The sequence below is a fragment of the Amblyomma mixtum genome, chromosome 10, assembly GCF_055824585.1.
Source record: "Amblyomma mixtum isolate Tamu chromosome 10, ASM5582458v1, whole genome shotgun sequence".
Lineage (NCBI taxonomy): Eukaryota > Metazoa > Arthropoda > Arachnida > Ixodida > Ixodidae > Amblyomma > Amblyomma mixtum.
In genome coordinates this window covers 172,515,054-172,533,695 of record NC_143021.1, presented here as the reverse complement: position 1 = coordinate 172,533,695, position 18,642 = coordinate 172,515,054, and the positions used below count along the sequence as shown (strand labels likewise).

Genomic DNA, 18,642 nt, shown 5'->3' with positions numbered 1-18,642 from the left:
CAACAGAAGCGGGATCAAAGTCTTCTGCGCAGCAAGGTACCGCCTACAAGTACGAACCTTCTGGCATCCCCGTCTCCAGACCTAAAGCACCGGTCCGTGTCAGCCTGCTTGTGCTGTAGAGCCATCTGTCACCGAGAAATAGCTGGACAGCCCTTCTGTGTAGCCAGTGCAGGCGCGACATGTCTCCACCAGCGGTGATGCCTCTTCGTCGCCGGAGGGCAACAGTGGGCCGAGTGAGGAGTCAGCCTCTATCGTGCTTGGTGCTCCGTCGTTCATTAGCGTGGTCCGCTCGGCTTCGCTGGTCGAAGCACTGGCGGTCTTTGAAGAGGCCATGGACAACAGCACACCTTTGTAGCCTCCTGCGGGGGGGGGGTGTCAGTTGCGACGAGCAGGAGGCCCCCGGGGTTGTGGCAATCGGAACAGTAACATCAAAACGAAGGGCGATGTCGGCCCACAAGCAGCCGAAATGCAGGTGGGCCATCCCTGTACAGGGGATGGCGTTCAATAATACAAGCACCAAAAATGGCAAGCGCCACGCCATTTCAGATCGCAACCCTTAACGGTAGCTATTTGCGTAACCATCGAAGGCAACATTTGTTACGGCAACTTCAAAATAAAGGTGTGTTCCTGAGCCAATCGTCCAGGAAACGAAGCTATGGTCAGATTAGAAGACTGCCGTTGCTCTCAAGTCTTTTTCCATAGAACTGAATGTTACTGTTGGTTACTACAGGGGCTTATCAGCAGGGTGCATACTATTCCTTGCCCAGAATCGTCTTTTCTTGGGCTAGTTCTTGGGCAAAACGTCCTACATGTAGTAGGACGTTTTGACATCTTCTGAGTCACATGTTAAAACATTTTGTATAAAAGTCGCTTATTTTTCCAATAAAGCTCAGTTGAAAGTCAGCGCTGTGTTTCGTTCCCTTTTCTGTCCGTCCGTGTTACGTGTGCGCTGCAAACACCTACAGTATTCCTTGCGAACACGCTGGAGATTACTGCCGTGTCGTACTGCACGTATTGCACGGATTTATGTACGGATCAGAAAATTATACTATTGGGTGATTTCAATTGTGTGGGTAGGAATGAAGACTGAGCAGGATTAAGAAAGCGTTACGACCCTAGTGCTACTTTACTTAATGATATGGCATGTGAATGCAATCTTCTGCATGTTGGACAAGATAAGGGCAATAATATTCATTTTACATATTTTCAGTGCTCCGTCAGTGCTCGACTTAACGATTTATATTTGAGCAGATGTTTTAGCCAGCCTTTTTGGTTTCTTGATGCGGCCCATATTCTTCATTGATCACTGCATGGTGTCTCTCCAGATAGGGAGGTACAGTTGGCGCATAATCCGTCCTCGATAGGAGCTTTCGAAGTTCAACTGCTATCTGCTCTCAAATGAAATCTTCTAATGCGCTGTATTTGGTTGCTTGAAGGACACCTGTTCACGCGGGGATTTCTCAGCTTTTTCCAAAAATAGCACTTATCTAAAGTAGAAACAAAAAATGGCTGAGGCTTAACTTGGTTAACCCTGGTCAGATGCGAAGCATATTGATGGCTAGGCTTGGTAATACATGGCTTTCCTTGGTTGAATACTTGGTCATTTTAATACAACCACTAGAAGCCTTCGTCGTGGGGGAAGACAACGGCATGGCTACAGCGGAAAGCCGACTAACCACGAGACGCGCGTTGGGTGGGCGCCTGGATTGCCACGGAAGCCGCGTCCGCCTGCCCGGTGGAGCGAGCGTTTCACCTACACCGAGTGTGAACGCGCGTTCGAAATGCGCGGGAATGCCGCTCGAGGACATTCCGGTGTCTGTGCGATGGCATCGTTCTCCCTCTCCCAGCGCGTGACGGCGATCTGTCGTGACATCATGTGTCACGTGGTGTGATGTCACTGTACGACGTGGTCTGCACGGCGTGCAACCACAGCGACGGCGCGAGGTGGACCCCCATCTTCCTCTGTCGTGACGTCATGTGTCACATGGTATGTCACTGTACCACGTGGTGTGCACGGCGTGTAACCACGGCGAAGGGCTGCAGTGTACCTCCGTCTTCCTCTGTCGTGACGTCATGTGTCACGTGGTATGTCACGTGGTGTGACGTCACTGTACCACGTGGTGTGCACGGCGCGTAACCACGGCGAAGGGCTGTAGTGTACCTCTAGTAATATGCTTCGCATAAAAACTTGGCTATTGAAGGCTCAGCAAGAATAACGTTTTTGAACAGACGCCACCTTCTTGACCTCGGGGGTACAGTCGCGGTCAAAAATACGCGGCCCACGGCTCCAGTCGGCGGAGCGGCCGCGAGCCGCACCGCGGCGCTCGCGTCGGCGCTGCGAAAGTTTGCGCTCTGACGACAGGTATCTCCCTCGCTCTCGGGCGGAAACGTCACACGGTTGATAAAGTCCAAGTGCATCGTTAAGCTGTTTCGCAGTTGACGGTCAGGGAGAAAGGGGCTCCGTTTGCATGAAGCGTTAGGGTGCCTCGATGCGCGCGCCCCCGCTCAGGGTGAGGACATCTGCGTCGTCTGCTACGGCGGCCGCCATTCTCGTTTCCGCGGCATGCAGGTTTCGTTATCGTAGTGGAAGGGCTGCTCGCTTCTCACTTGCCGCGGGCGCTCAAAATAAGAAAAATAAGGAGTCTTGTTGTGCACTTTTGTTTTACATGAGAATAAAATACTAAATTTTGTTGGAGAGCCTTCTGCTTTTAAAAACGGGACAAGCAGCCAACAACATGGTGTCGACGGTAACAAGGAAAGTGGGTATGCAAGACATGCGCCAATTATGTCAGTGAAGCTTCTCTAGAATCTGTCGCTATAGTTCAAAACCTATCTCTTATGCACTGCGCCCGTTGGTGTGTAGAGACAGCACTCAACCCCAACATAAATTTGCATCGTCAGCTAGCTTACTCGCGTCAAGCGACCTTCCTCCCAGAGAAGCAGAGAGAAAAAAACCCTGAAAGCATTTATTTACCAAGTTTTGCGATAGATTACGATGAAGGGAACCATTACTAAGCAGAGGAGCATGCAATAAAAAGTTTTGAGCCGCTTTTAAGATGAGTTAAATCTCGATGACGGTTATGTCAAGGCATATTCTGCATACCACCGCGGGTTCTGGGAGACCCATTAGTGCTGTCCTTCCTACGCATGTTTAATCTCCGGGCGAACAAAACTCTTGAAAATTCCGCAAACCACTGCGTGGAGGAGGAGCTTGAAAATTTAATACATGTATATAGCACACCTCCCTCAATTGAAAGTATATAAATCTGCTCACTTCTTTTGTAGTTAATTTCAAACTACCAAGTTTAACAGAATTGCTGAAACGCAACGGGCGATTTCTATCCAAGCTTGTTCGGCGTTCTTTTTTAAGTTTTGAGCTATAGATGTCCCAATACAAGTGAGTGCAATTGATGTTAAGAAAATTGAACAGACGCGGTCAATGACACAGCGTCTTGGTTTCGCACGTTTTGAAGAAACAAAGATTATCAGCAACGGTAATAAAATATAACGCTCACCTGTTCATCTGGGTCTACCTATATGAACACATAAACTATCACCCAAGCAAACATGAAATCATTTATTGAGTGGCTATGAAAACACAATAAAGTTACAAATATTTCTGTTAATTGGAACGTGAACATTATTGGCTTTTTTCAAAGAAGACATCTGTGTAAAATAGATTACTGTAATTGACAAAACAGTTGTGATTGCATATATACATAATAATATTAATAATTTATTGCTCCAAATGTCTAAAAAGAAGTCTTAGAGCTGTTAACTTTGATTAGGTTGAGAGATGCAGAGTTCAGGCTTCGAAGCAAAACTTTCGCAGAACTTTATATTCCGGCTTGGTTACGCAAGGCTGACTCCAGCACAAGTTTTGCTTCCGTGGCCACTAAAATGAGGGCTCGGATTTTGGCGAAGATGAATTCGGAGCCTCACTCTGGCATACGCAGCAGTCAGCATTTTTCTTATTCGCTCTTTGTGAGCCATGCAAGTCTTCACAGAGGGCTTGTCTATCTCTTCAAGATATGCTATCAAAGAACGAAGTGGCGACTTCATGGTGAAAAATGTGTCGGTACACCATGAATTGACGGCGGTAAAGTGCTATTCATAGTTTTTCAGTGTTTTCATTACATCTCTGCTGGGATATATGAGGTTTTGTCCATCCCTGACGTATTCCTTGAGTGCAGTGAGGGAAGCATACTCATCGTCAGGGTTGCCAAGGAGAGCAAGCAGCCTTGCACTGCGCGCAGGTTATGAATTTTAGGATTCCTTTCAAAATAAAACCGCCAAGGTAAAACAGGATACGGCACTCGGTTGACGTGAGCTCTTCAATGAACAGGATTTCCGAATCATTGATTTCGTCGACTTCGTTTTCTGTACCTTCCTTCTTGGCGTGTGCAAGCAGATCGACAAGGTAGTCACGGTCGTAAAGTTCGTAACTTGTCGACCTGGGAGTGTGAAGAAAGTGGCTGACGCTGATGAGTCGAAGTGCACACTTCAAGTCGTACGCAGTGGGCACTGGCTTCATGAGCCGCACCACAGAAAAAAGGTTTTCTAGGCAGTCTTGCAACAGTCTGCTAGTCAGAACGAATTCATACCTTTCACTGCCAAGAAGCACTTCTTGACGGCGAAGGACCGCCGTTGTTGAAATTAGGACCCCTGCTTGCGATGGCTTCCACTGAGATCCAGTGCCCATTTTCAGTTCTCTGATCGTGTCTATTGCCATACGCAGTGTGTCCAAGGCGGCATGATATTTAGTCATGTTCCTGCGGCTTAGCGCTATGGTGGAATGACGCGATGACATAAGGGCGTACAACCTAGAAACGAGGTCCATAAACCACGCTGTTGTTTCGGCCTCTGGCTCAATCACTCCTTCTTTTATTAGGAACCGAATAGCTGGCGGGGCTTTGCGGAAAAGCTGGACAGCGACTCCAACTTTCATCTTTGTGAAGTGTCCGCCACTAATGTGGATTTCTGATAAATTTGGTGCTATCTTAAGTTCATTGGCAGCGTCATAGTCCAAGACGGCCTGTATATGCTCTAGTTTCACCTTCGAGGAAGTCAGTCCGTTCTTCCTTACTGTATCATCACTGAGTGTGAACACTTTACAGTTTAGAAGCTGTCGTTTCAGGTTCTTAAGGACATGTGCTGGGTCAGAGATGAAAAAAAAGTTCCTTCCCGTCTAAGGTTGAGTGGGGTATTGAGCACGAAGTTGTCGAATGGCGGTGACTCGAAAAGCCAAATTCTCTCCACATAGCGCGATTTGCTGCACCCATGTCACAGGTGACTACCCGTACTCTTAGAGAAATCTGGCTGCATATCTGGACTATTTCCAGGACATACATTTTGAGTACAGAGCCGTCCACGTGCCTACCAGTAAATTCATAGGCTATGACTTGCTTCCATCTTTGGTTTACCCCACCTAGCATAAACATATCAGAGCATGGTTGGCTGCTTCTTCAGGCTTCGAGGGCAAGGTCGTTCCTCCCAAAATCACGTCTTCTCCACGGTCGAGCTCAAATCCGGGTGCTATCTCCATTTCATCAAGAAAGAGAATACAGTCTTTTTCCACGTCCTCCATTCCCTCTGCTTTCGACCTCATCACGTCGATCACTTCGTGCAGGATACCTGGCAGAAACTTTAGGCTCTGAATTCTTCTTGCTAACGTTCTGGTTAATGGAAGAGGGTAGCCAATCTTTCTGAGCGTTTCATACCCAGTGGTTCCACAAGCAAATTTAATTTTTAGGCCTTACTTTACTGTTTGCGCTGACCATGAATTGCCACGATTGTTGTTCCGAGAAAGGGCACGAATTTGGTCTTCATTTAAAAACTTCGTATTTCGTGAGAAATTAGCTGCCTCTTTCTGCAGCTTGCGATTCTGCTTCTGTAGTTTTTTGACAGTGTTCTTAGACTCTTTATGGCAATGTTTCAGCTTATTATTGGCTGCTGTGAGATCTGCTATCTTCTTTCTAAGCTCTGCTGCCTCAGAATCAAAGGGTTGGGTCGCACGAACCACTGCAGTTTCTTGAGGCCGTACATCCGTGGCGGCCGGAGTAAGTTGTTGACTAGCATTGCTGTTTTCTGTACCCACCAATGTCTCATTTATCACTCCGTCTGACGATGAATCTGCTGGAGGATACTCTTGCGTGTTTAAGGGAAGGACGCTTCTCACGTCTGGTGAAGAACCTTGTGCGGCAGCGTCATCATTGAATAATGCAGGCACATGCACACTTCGGTCCCTTGGTGGCCTCCGCTCATTAGGAAGTTCTGGAAGCACATAAATAAGCGAAAAGAGCACATTACATATTTAAAATAGTGGTCCTTTAGAAAAACTCCGAAAGTAAGCTTTTCTGCATTCCAAAGGACCCTTCACCATGACGGCCCATCCTAAACGTCACGTGCAGCTGTTTTTCACCCCCCTTCAACAAAAGTAGTGGCTACGCAAAGCTGGTGTTAATCCTTTATCCCGACAGCGTGTCGTGGAAAGGAAAGGAACGCGGCATTGGGCTATATACGTCTGCAGCATTGCACTTTTTTTTTTCACCCCAAAGCTGGTTTGGCGGTCAGGGTGAATGAATTTTGCAGTGGCAAGGAGCTGACCTCCAAAGTTTTGAAAAGGGTCCACAGAAGACGCGCCAGAGAGAGAGAAAGAAAGGAATTTTAATGAGGGAAAGGTGGAGAGGTCGGCCGGTGGTAACATGGCCCTGGCCTGCTACTCCACACAGGGGAAAGGGAAGAGGAGGAAAAGGAAAGTGCGAATGAAGGCTGATGATTGCATAATACAATGAGTTTCTCGGATGATGTCTACACACACACACACACCACACTGGCTGGCACTCGCATCGCGGTGAGTAGACGCACATAAAACTCATAAAACTGGTGTCAGCAATACAAACACCGACACGTGTCATTAACCGTGTAGGTTGTGCACAGGCGGTCACACACGAGTATCCAGGCCTGTTTCACACAAAAAGTTGAGCAGGGCCTTTGTCACACGGCACCAATCAGAACGTCTCGTCCTGGCGCCCAGAAGAGTTTCCTCAGAGAGAGGGCGAGAGTCCAGTCGTTTCACGGTCGCCTCCAATGTTGTTCTTTCAGCAGTATAGTTCGGGCATTCGCAAAGAAGGTGTTCAATAGTCTCTGGAGTGTGGCACTGTGCGCAATTTGGGTTACTTTCGATGCCGATCTTGTGAAGATAGTGTTTGGTGTAGGCAACGCCAAGCCGTAGCCGGTGGAGTAAAGTCCCATGACGTCGCACCACCATAAATGGCAAATGTAATGGTGAGCCAGCGTCAAGCTTACAGACGCGGTCCTGTTGATGACTCGAATCATGCCAGTTCGACTGCATTGCCGCTTGCATTAAATGCGCCAACAAGGCTCCAATGTCTGATCTAGAAAAGGCTATCTCAATGAAAGCACCATCACTATGTGCCATCCGAGCCTCGGCGTCAGCACGCTCGTTTCCCGCTATGCCGCAATGGCTCGGTATCCATTGAAACTTTATGATATGGCCGCGGTGGAAAGCTTCGGCTAACAAAACCACAATTTGTTGAACCAGCTGCTCGCATGCCCTTGGTTTTAGATAAGTTTGTACGACCTGCAATGCCGATCTCGAGTCGCAGAATATAGTCCATTGCTGCGCTGGCTGGTGACCAATATAAAGGACGGCTTCTCGTATGGCTGCCAATTCGGTTGCCGTAGAGGACGTTTTGTGCATGAGCCTGAAACGGTGACATGAGGCATTTCCTGGCACTATCACCGCTGCAGCTGAAGAAGTGGTCGTCACGGATCCGTCCACGAAAACATGCTGGGTGCTAGTATACATAGATGTAATGTATGACAGCGCCAGCTGTTTCAGTCCGACTGTTGGAATGTGCGTCTTCTTTGTTATCAGTAGCGTGGCTTTTTGGGCTTGTTGGTACATACTTCAAAGACACTGTAGCGCAGCAAAAGACGAGGACACAAGAAACGAGAGACGAACACCACGAGCGCTAACTTCCAACAAACGAGCGCTAACTTCCAACAACAATAGTCTGACTCCCGAGAGAACGGGTGCACTGTATCTGAGAACACCGACTACCAGCGCCTGGTACACATGTAGTAAAGATCGCTCAGAGGGACCCCAACATTTTCCTGCCATACACCGCACAATGCTTGCAAAGCTGTCGAGATTTTTCTTGAGCACAGAAATGTGCTTCGTCCAGGACAGGTCACGGTCTATCGTAACACCTAAGAATTTGTGATGTGTTACGTATGGAACAATTGGCCCGGCGATTGTGACCGGATACCACGCCATTAACTTGCGTGTGAAAGCCAATGCTACGCTTTTAGTTGGCGAAAGTTCAAGCCCCTGACGGCGCAAGTACGCAGACGTAATGGAAACCGAACGCTGCAATCTTGCTTGCACTTGGGGACGCGTGACACTTGATGTCCATATGCAAATATCGTCTGCGTTGGCGGATATCGAAACAGTCTTCGGCAGTTGTTTGAAAAGGCCAATGAGCACGAGATTGAACAACGTTGGACTAAGCACTCCTCCCTGAGGAACACCACAAGCAACATGATGATCTGCTGTGTCTCCTTCAAGAGTCTCCATGTAGACTGTCCGGTTTGTCAAATAGCTTGCAATCCAATTGTGTAGACGTCCGCCTATGCCACATTCATCGAGTGCATTTAGTACTGCATCATGCTGAACATTATCGAATGCGCCCTTGATGTCGAGGAAAAGAGCAGCAGTCAACCTGTGACGGCGTTTTTCATGTTCTACCGTTGACACGAGATCAATTACACTGTCGATGGCAGACCGGCCTTTGCGGAAACCCGTCATTGTGGAAGGGTACAGTTCACGTTTTTCAAGGAACCATTCTAGACGGGTTAGCACCATACGCTCCATCGTCTTGCCAATACAACTTGCCAGAGCTACTGGTCTGTAGGATGCTAAGTCGAGTGGCGATTTCCCTGGTTTGAGCAAGGCCACAATGCGGCTTCTTTTCCACTGCTGTGGAACAGTGGCAGAGGCCCAAGAGTGGTTGAACAATGTTAAGAGGGCTTCCATTACCTGTGGGCCTAGATGACGAAGCGCATTGTATGTTATTCCATCAGGTCCTGGGGACGAAGGATGTGTACAAGCAGAAAGAGCCGCTTTCAGTTCTTGAATTGTGAAGGGGATGTCCAGTCGATCGTCCATCGTGGGGGAGCACATCGATGCTGCCGAGGTGAAGAAGCGCTTCCGGCAATTCTCGAACAGAAATCCTCTGCCACCTCTAGTTCTTGCCGTCTTTCATAAAGTGCCAATGCACGGAAAGGGTGTTTCTGCTGGGGAAATGTCGGCAGTGCTCGAACGACGTGCCGGATTTTGGAGAGTGGTTTGCGGGGATCCAATCTGCTGCAAAATGACCGCCACCGTTGTTTGCCTAGGTTCTCCAAATAGCGCTGTATTTGCTTCTGGGCACGTCGAGAGGCCCGGAGATCCGAGACATCCTTTGTCCTCCGGTATTTTCTTTCTGCGCGCCGACGAATCGCCCGAAGCTGCGCGTAGATCACATCCACTGGAGCTGTGGAATTGGGCGCTGAGATGTTGCGCGTTGTATCTTGCATGGCCGAAATAATACGCTGTTCCACATCTGTTGGATCAGCGAGGTTACCACAGGTTTCTTCTAGAGCAATTCGGAAAGCACTCCAGTCGGTGCAACGTATTTTGGCATTTGGAAGACGGTGAAACCACCGTAGCTGCACATACGTTGGTATGTGGTCACTTCCATAAGTTTCAATATCAGCACACCACGTTGCGAACGGTGAGAGGCGCCTGGATACAAATGCAAGGTCCAGGCAGCTGCTGTAGGTAGTCCCTCGTAGAAATGTCGGCGCGCCATCATTGAGCAAAACAAGACCTGCATTGTCCATGAACGTGGCGATATCCCGTCCTCGAACGTTCGTAATGGCGCTTCCCCAGCCGTGGTGATGCGCATTGAAATCTCCTACTATTATATGGGGCTCTGAAACGCTGTCGAGTAGCGATTGTAATCGTAGGGCATCAAATCGACCCCTTGGTGGTATGTAGCCACCTATAATAGAGATTGTGCGCCCATTCAGAGTCACAGTGATTACAACATACTTGTTGCTACTGCCCCCAGGAATTTGATGCCGAATGTAAGTGAGGTCACGACGGATGCATAGTAGTACCTTGCTCAAATGCCCAGCCGCTTCAGAGAGGAAACTTTCATAACCAGAGAGTCGAAAAGGAGATGTGATATTAGGCTCACATATTACAAGCACTGGAAATCGGTACTTGAAAATCCTCTGCCTGAAATCTGCTAGGCGGCCTCGCAGACCTCGAGCATTCCATTGTAATACTGCCGATCGAGAGATTCTCTCCTGTAGTGAGGGTGCTGACGACGGTAGAGCCATAATTTTTGACTGCTATTAAAGGGTGGCAAGCACCGGTTCAATAGCGTCTAAAATATGGACAGCAGCCTTAGCAATTGGCGTGTCCACTCCAGCAATTATCAGCCGTAAGGTGCCTATCAGCTGTTTCAGCATCGCCCTTATTTGATCATCTGTTGTAGACACATCCGGCGGACGCACAGGCGGACGTGTCACAGAGCTTACAGTACGCGATGGTAGAGGTGGCCACTCTGCGGAGTCCTCCTGGGTGGTTGACAGTCTTGGCTCTTGCGGAGCTGGAGGCGGTGGCTTCTGCGCGGCAGAGTGGTCTCGGTCCTCCTGATGTATTGACACGTCATTTACTGAGCTCAATTTCTTCTGCCGGTTTCGTGTCCTCCTCCTGGAGCGACGTACCGCGATTGCTGCTTCTCGGTGAGTAGAATGGTATCTCACCATTTTCTTCAAGATCTTCATCTCTGTTTTCACCTTCGGACATTCCCTAGACGTTGCCTCATGAGGACCTTTGCAGTTGGCACAAACTGGAGGCTCAATCGCGCATGTAGGTCCCTCGTGCACGCCACCACAACGCGGACATGCTTTAGTGCTCGTACACGCAGCACTTACATGTCCAATCTTCTGCCATTTTCGGCACTGCACCGGTCGGGACACATAAGGACGCACTGGGTGCCTCACAAAACTCACTCTCACATGGGATGGTAAAGTAGTACCCTCAAACACTAGTTTTACACACCGTGATTGGCCGAAACGGTGGATGTCAGTTATGCGAACAGAACTTGATAGCAGTTGCACCAAGTCCATATCCTTGATCTCTATGTCCACGTCAGAAATCACACCAGCAGTAGTGTTAAGTCCATGAGCGAAGAACGAGCGGACTCGTATGTTGCCAAGGACAGACACGGTCTTCAACTTCTCCAGGGTGGCCTGGCTAGAGACATCAACAGAGAGGATATTCCTTCTTGCATTAATACGCACTTCTTTGACTTGGCCCGGAACCAGTCGTTCAAGAAGAAGAGTCAAAGTCTGCCTGTTGATGGAGACGCGCCAGAAAACTTAACATGCATGCACACCAACCACTTCCTCACTCAACGTTTTCAGATGTAGACGACGAGGCAATAAGCAACATGGCAACAAGCACCAAGGTTAGCAGGTATCTGACCTTTGAACGGGAACACCGTTGAGACAGCATTGTGCTTGAGCTTCTTCCATCCATCCGCGCGGTTTTGTTCGAAGCTCTTGTCTTCGAAATGAGCCTGCAGATTAATTTTTTATTGGAATTAGTCCCGCATTTCCTGCTCGAGAATGAAAACAATGAACATAGCGCACAAGGAAACAAAGTACTCCAAATATATCAGTCGAATTACTTTAATGAGCGCCTCAAACTGCACATAACAGCATATTCTGTTAACCTCATTTACATACCTAATGCGGCGTCGTTGGACGAAGCATCGAGCTAACAGTCAGCGCACGCTACCGAACGCAGCATACGTGGCCAAAACTCGAAAACTGCAAGTAAATTAATCCGTACTGGTTCCTAGACAACTCAAATGCACAGTAATTGCAACAGCCTATGTGCCCTCGCTTGTTCTCGTGCTCTGTGCCTTGATTCGTGTCGGCCGCGGTTCGCTGACAAGCGCCTCGTAAAGGCAATTATTCTATAATGAACAGAAGCGTCGGAAGCACGTTTGGTACGCATTCACGAGCGAAAACATCGCGTCATGCAATTTGGGATGCAAACAGGCAAGCGGAAGGCAATGGGCGGTTCGGCGCTGAAACGTGCCTTTTTTTTACGCCGAGCAAAACGAATAGTGCGGAAATGACATCTGACCAATGCAAATGTTGTACTACACTTAGCTGGCTAAACGCAACAGTGGTGAATAGCAACAAAAACAGCACTGAACCAACATGCAGCACTTACACTACAGACACATGAGGAGTTCGTCGGTTGCCACTTATCAGGCTTGATCCGGACCAGCCACAGAAGCCTCCTTTTCGGGTCTCTTGGAAAATGGAACATCCTCCAACCATTTCTCGAATGGTTGGAGCACTGAGGAACACAACATCCAGTCATTGCACGGCGATGAAAGGCATGCGAACGCAGGCACGCAGCAGTGCCGCCCGCAAGACAGCAGAGCGGCGAGGTCGACGCGGGAAACGCAATTCGCAACTTTCACAGACGGTAGCGACGCCATGCGGCAACCGTCGTAACCCTCCATCAGGGGATGCCCGCGGTACAGTGTACTGTACCCGCAGCGTCCGCGGCCAGTTGACATCGGTGGTGTGGTGCGTTTGCGTTGTGTTTGGCTTCAGATCATTTTTGCGGCGGCTTTTCTCACCTCACGCAGCTCACCTCACGCAGTGGCATTCTTTTGGCACATTATTTGCTCACTATGAGCAAGAAGTTAAAAAGTAATAATATGTGCTGTGTGCCGCAGTGCACGAAGCGTGCAGTCAAAGGCGAGGTAAGCCTGCACTCATTTCCCTGTGACGATCGAGCGAAAAAGGAGTGGACAGTGAAACTTCGCATCGGGAAGCCTGTCACGAAAACGATGATGGTGTGCAGCGCGCACTTCGTGCCCGAGGATTTCTTCTGGGGTACAACTGGTAAGTGAATATTTTGTCTTTCCGTTGTACTTGCGTCTCTTCACGAGGGACACACGCCAGCACAACTTATTATTCTTTGTTCGGTGATAGATTGACTGGGGAACATTTTTCTTGTTGGGAACCTTGTGTGCTCTTTGATAGCTCTCTTTTACTGTCTGATCAACATCAATGTTCGCGCTGCCAGCTCTGATAAAACGGCAGACCACCTCAAAGTCGCGGTTAGCATTCATGCGCTGGAATCGTTTTGGGCTTCCTGCCAGAAAAAGCACGCTGCCTAAAGCAGGCCTTCGTGGAGTGCCAGGATAAATTTTGACCACTTCACATTTTTAACACCCACTAAAATATCTCTTCGCTAGTGTTTTTCTGCATTTGGCCTGTATCAAAATGCAGCCGCAGTGACTGGCGTCAAGTCCATCAACTTTTGTACGGCACTCGAGCGTCAAAGCTACGGAGCTGGGACAAAAAATGTTATTGTACCACTAGACTGTAGAGTTATTACGAAGATCATTGAATTTTGGGAGGCCTTTTGCCGCGATGCTTGAGAAGGCGGAATATAAAAAGTGAGGGGGAGGACAAACGCGTGCAGTGTTGTCCAACAATGCCTTGGAAAAAAATCAAATTGTGTGGTTGCTTACTTGCTTTGCAGGAATTGACTAGCTATGCAAGTGTGAGCATGTTCCCCAGTATGATTTCCGTTTAATCTTTGCAGCTTCGTGCTGTCTTCACTGAGTGTGAGTGGGCTTGGCAGAGACAAGCGGCTACGTCTATGCGACTGATTAGGCATATTTTGTTAATTACCGATTTAATTATTCACTTTGCGCTGCACATTAGCTCTTGAGTATTCATGAATCAATTCCCTATTTTTTCTGCCCCTTGCTCTACAGTGTCATTCAGCATGCATCAGAACTGGCTGCACATGAATATCTGAAAACCTATTCCACTTGAACAGCTTCTGTAAATTGGATTAGGATTCAATGAATACAGTTTTCAAGAGTGTGATTACATCATGCCGCACTAAAATGATTAAGAACATAATTGTTAAATCTCAGCTACTTAGATATATAGCCATGACCATTATCTATATCTTGTTGAGCCCAAAACGCACTCAGTGATGGCAGCATTCATGTGACCATTGCCATCATTTTTTTTGTGAAGCTGTGAGATTAAGAGGAGCCACTGTGTATATACTTATTTACTTATCAAGACTGTCTAAGGTACAATCACAATCCTGTAGTAGTAATTCTTGGCACTACAAAAATCTGTCAGACTTGCTCATTGCAACTAAGCACAGATTTATGGTATTCCTTTTCTTACTTTCCCCTCATTAGATTTAATTGTTTTTGTCCTTGATTCTGGCATATATTAATCGTTGTTATGTGTCCCTGTTGACTGCATAAAGAATGTGTTCCTCTAAATGACGGCATGAGAAATATGTTACTAACAACGTGATCTCATATTGTCAAGCACCAGAAGTTTGGAGACCAGCCCGGAGGCAACTGAAGAAGACTGCAGTGCCATCACAGCGTCTTCCTGTGAGGAGCCTTGAGAACAAAGATCCAGCAAGAAAACAGGCATCGGCTGAAAGAGCTATGCGAGCATCGGCAAGAAGAGCAGCAAGTAAGCCACTTTATGCAAAATCTGCAATTGACAAACTGCCATAAAACGGTTATGAAGTGAAATAACTTCAGAAGGGTTGAGAATTGGGCAAGTTGGTACGAATTCATACTGCTGTGGCACCACGAGGACAGGGACGGAGACGGAGTGACGACAACACAAGTGCTCTAGCACTTGTGTTGTGGTCACTCCGTCTCCGTCCTTGTCTTCGTGGTACCACAGTAGTATGAAATAATAACTACTTTTACACCGATGCGATATGATGCTTTTTATTTGCTAAGTGCATGAAAACAGCGTTCTAAATTTTGTTGCCAGATGTTCCTTGGCATTTTGTAAATTATCGTTTTCTGGAAAGTGGGTAGCATTTTTTTTCCCTGAGCCACTAATTATTTCGACCAGATCTGAATCCGGCAAACTGTGAATCCATTCTCATTTTTTGCTAGCAAGACAAGTAAACTTGAGTTACATATCTCATTATGTTTCTTTCAGGACTCCATGCTGTCAATCCACTTGCAAGCACTTCTTCCTCATCACTACCGAATAATTCAGAAAGTACAAGCCTAGCCTGTGTGAGTTTGAGTTCAACTTCATGTGGTAAAGTTTACAAAGCTCAGTATGGCCTGCTTCATAACTGGTTACATCAGGCAAATCAGTTCAACACTCAAACGAGTTGAACTGTGCCTAAAAACTATCAAATTCTCAAAATGTGTAACTTTGGCATGACTGTTCTATGAGGTGTGTAAGTATTCATTACTTACAAACATTACACGAAGTTATTCGAAACATTTGCAGTGTTTAATTCTGTATTGAGTTTTGTATTATATTCATTGAAAAAAAAAGGCATTTCCTATGGCCTTTTTTCTCTACAGTTTGTCAGTCCATTATCTGTCTGTATTATCAGGAAACACCGGAGTGCGAAAGCAGTGCCAACAAGGACACGGAGCGTACAAGGAAAAATGACGCTGCTGAGGCCCTTCTTCTACTTGATGCCCACCCGATAGAGATTGAAGGCCTGGACAGCGCTGCAGTCGAGACCCTCCGGCAGTTCGACAAGAGCCAGACTGCTTGTGTACACAAGGCTGTGCAGGTTGATCCAAGCAGAGCACCAGCACCACTCTCATTGACATGTTTCATAGCGATGCTTGTGTGAAAGCCTTCACAGGTGTAGAGAATATGAAGCTTCTGATGTTTATTGCTGATGCTGTGGCTGATATTGACAAACTGAAAACAGAAAGAAGTGTACTAGAAAGAGTCACTATAGTGCTTGTTCGCCTGAAAACCTTTCTGTCCTTCAGGTGCTTAGCCACATTATTTGCAGTGTCTGAGGCGACAGTGCACCGCTATTTTTATGGCACCATACACCCCTTGGCAGCTGTCCTGGAAGCAGCTATCCCTTGGCCAAGCAAGGCCGAAGTGCAACAGAATCAGCCTCAATGCTTTGTGGCATACAAGGATGTCAGGATTGTGCTTGACTGCACAGAAGTTGAGGTGGAAAAGTCCCACTGTGTGTCCTGCCGCATTCTGACATATTCGCACTACAAAGGTGTTCACACAATGAAAGTTTTGATTGGTGTATCACCAGGTGCACTCATCACTTTTTTGAGCGACTCATTTGGAGGCCGTGCCTCTGATAAAGCATGTGTGGAGGACACAGATATCTTGCGCAGACTAGACCCTTTCAAAGATGATGTGATGGTGGACAAGGGGTTCAACATCGACAGTACATGTGCTGCCTTGGGGATTGGTGTTGTGCAGCCTCCATTCCTGCGGAAGAAGGCACAGTTTTCACCAGATGAAGCAGCGAAAACTCTGCAAATTGCTCGGGCACGTGTACATGTTGAAAGGGCAATTCAACGTCTGAAGCTGTTTAAGATGCTGAAAGGCCCGTTGCCCTGGGAAATGCTGGCCGTTGTTGATGAGGCAATGATTATTATAGCAGGAATTGTTAATTTGTCTGCACCTGTGCTCGCAGACAAAAGATTTTAGGGGTCTTTGTGATTCATATAAGCATACAGACAGTGGTGCGGGTAGGTTGTGGTTGAATAATTTCAGTCATTTGCTCACGTCTGAACAATAGGTTGGTTTTTTAACGTCCCAAAACGACTCAGGCTATGAGAGATGCCACAGTGAAGGGCTCCGGAAATTTCGGCAACCTGGAGTTCTTTAACGTGCATTGACATCGCACAGCACACGGGCCTCTAGAATTTTTCCTCCATTAAAATTCGACCGCCGCAGCTGGGATCAAACCCGCGTCTTTCGGGTCAGTAGCCGAGCACCATAACCACTGAGCCACCATGGCGGCTGAACAATAAACGCATGGAATATTTTGTTATATTTTTGTGTAAGTAACCACAGGTAGATTGTGTATTACATTGTCACAGTCTGGTATGCACATGCATAGAGAAAGATATAGGAAATGTCTTTCAGATATCACAGCCTATCAGAAAAATGTATTTGAAGGTGCAGATCTTGTGTGACCACTCCTAGCACTAGCCTTGTAGTTCATGTGGCGACTGCAGCACCAGCCTCCTTTGGAAGGCCTTAAGGGACTTTGTTTTCGACTATGCCAGAGCCAATATAAATGCAAACATTAATAAAAACTACAATAAAACATGTCAAGTGAACAAAAAATGAGCAAAATTTCCAGTCAGTGGTCATAACTCTTTACAAAACGAATTAGTTCTGCTGCATGGCCTTCTAGCAGGAGGGAGGGGTCATATTTTAGCTGCTGGATTCTGACTTGGCTATTTAACTGATAAATTCGAATCGATGTATAGCTAAAAAGTGTGAACTCTGTTGCGTTCTGATTTCTTCCATTTTTTTTTCTCTGAAAGTGCTCTCATGCTGATGCTGTTGCAATATTCAAGTGTACCGCTGCCAAACATGTGCAGGGTGCGCCCGCCTCGTTGAGCCTTCTCAGTGGCTTTTTACACCCAACATCCTCATGTTAAATAAACATATTGTGTAGTAAACTAGCTAAATGGGTGAAGCAAGCAGATCTCGTTATTACCTTTGTACACCAGGAGCAATTCTGTAAGCCTCACCTTGTCAGAGTGCGAACAGAATCGCAGAGATTGGAGACATGCAGGGGAATATAATTGACATCGAGAGGAATGGCGCCATGCTGTCTTTTGCCTTCATTAAAAATCTCATTGTGGCATCTCCAATTTTTTCTCCTCTTTTCCGGAGCCCTCCACTACGGCGTCTCTCATAGCCTTAGTCGCTTTAGGACGTTAAACCCCATGAACCAAACCAAACCTCTTTTATGTGCATGTAATCGTACAATTTGGTGAACCAGTTTACGTGTGAAAGTACCCAGGACCATTTCATCCTGGTCCTGTGTGAGAACTAATTGCTTCCATCTTCATAGTATATTTTTTTTAAGTATGCACAGATTTTGTGGCATTTCAGGCGAGCATACTGTTTCTGCTTTATCAGTATGTGGGTATTAGGAGAACATTGCCTGACAAATGACAGGGTTGTGTTGTTTGTTTTGGGTGTTCATTACATCACTGATGACCACAATGCATACATTTTTTACTTGTTTATTCCTTCTGTAATGACGAAGAAGTGCCCGCGCGGCAGCGGGACTGCTCTCGGCGAGCGCGTGCCTCCTGTTGGTGCTGTTGGAACCGCTGACTGTCAGTGAACGCCGTTCCGCGCTTATTGCTTTGTGCCGTGCTGTGTTTTGTGTCCGAGAAACCCATTACAAGTGGTGGAGGTGGACTCTGATCCCGTCCTGGAGCTGAGAAACGGCACCGTTACCACCCAAACGCCTAGAGACACAGCACCGCTGCCACTGCCGCCGCCATCGGTACCGCCCGCACCTGTTATCTGCGCTGGCATGCCTCGGCAGCGGGACCCAGCTGTCTTCAGCGGCACCGGCGACAATGATGTGGAAGATTGGCTGGCGTCTTACGAGCGGGTAAGCACGCACAACCGCTGGGACGATACCATGAAGCTCAATAACGTCATATTCTACCTCGCTGACGTCGCCAACCTCTGTTTCCGCAACCA

At 47.4% G+C, this 18,642-nt stretch overlaps 2 pseudogenes; one reads left to right on the top strand and one right to left on the bottom strand.

Annotated features, from left to right (window-relative positions):
* Positions 1–5,855: 5,855 nt before the first annotated feature.
* Positions 5,856–12,772, bottom strand: LOC149327749 (uncharacterized; annotated as a pseudogene).
* A 184-nt stretch (positions 12,773–12,956) lies between these two features.
* On the top strand, positions 12,957–16,611 carry LOC149327748 (uncharacterized; annotated as a pseudogene).
* The last annotated feature ends 2,031 nt before the right edge of the window (positions 16,612–18,642 follow it).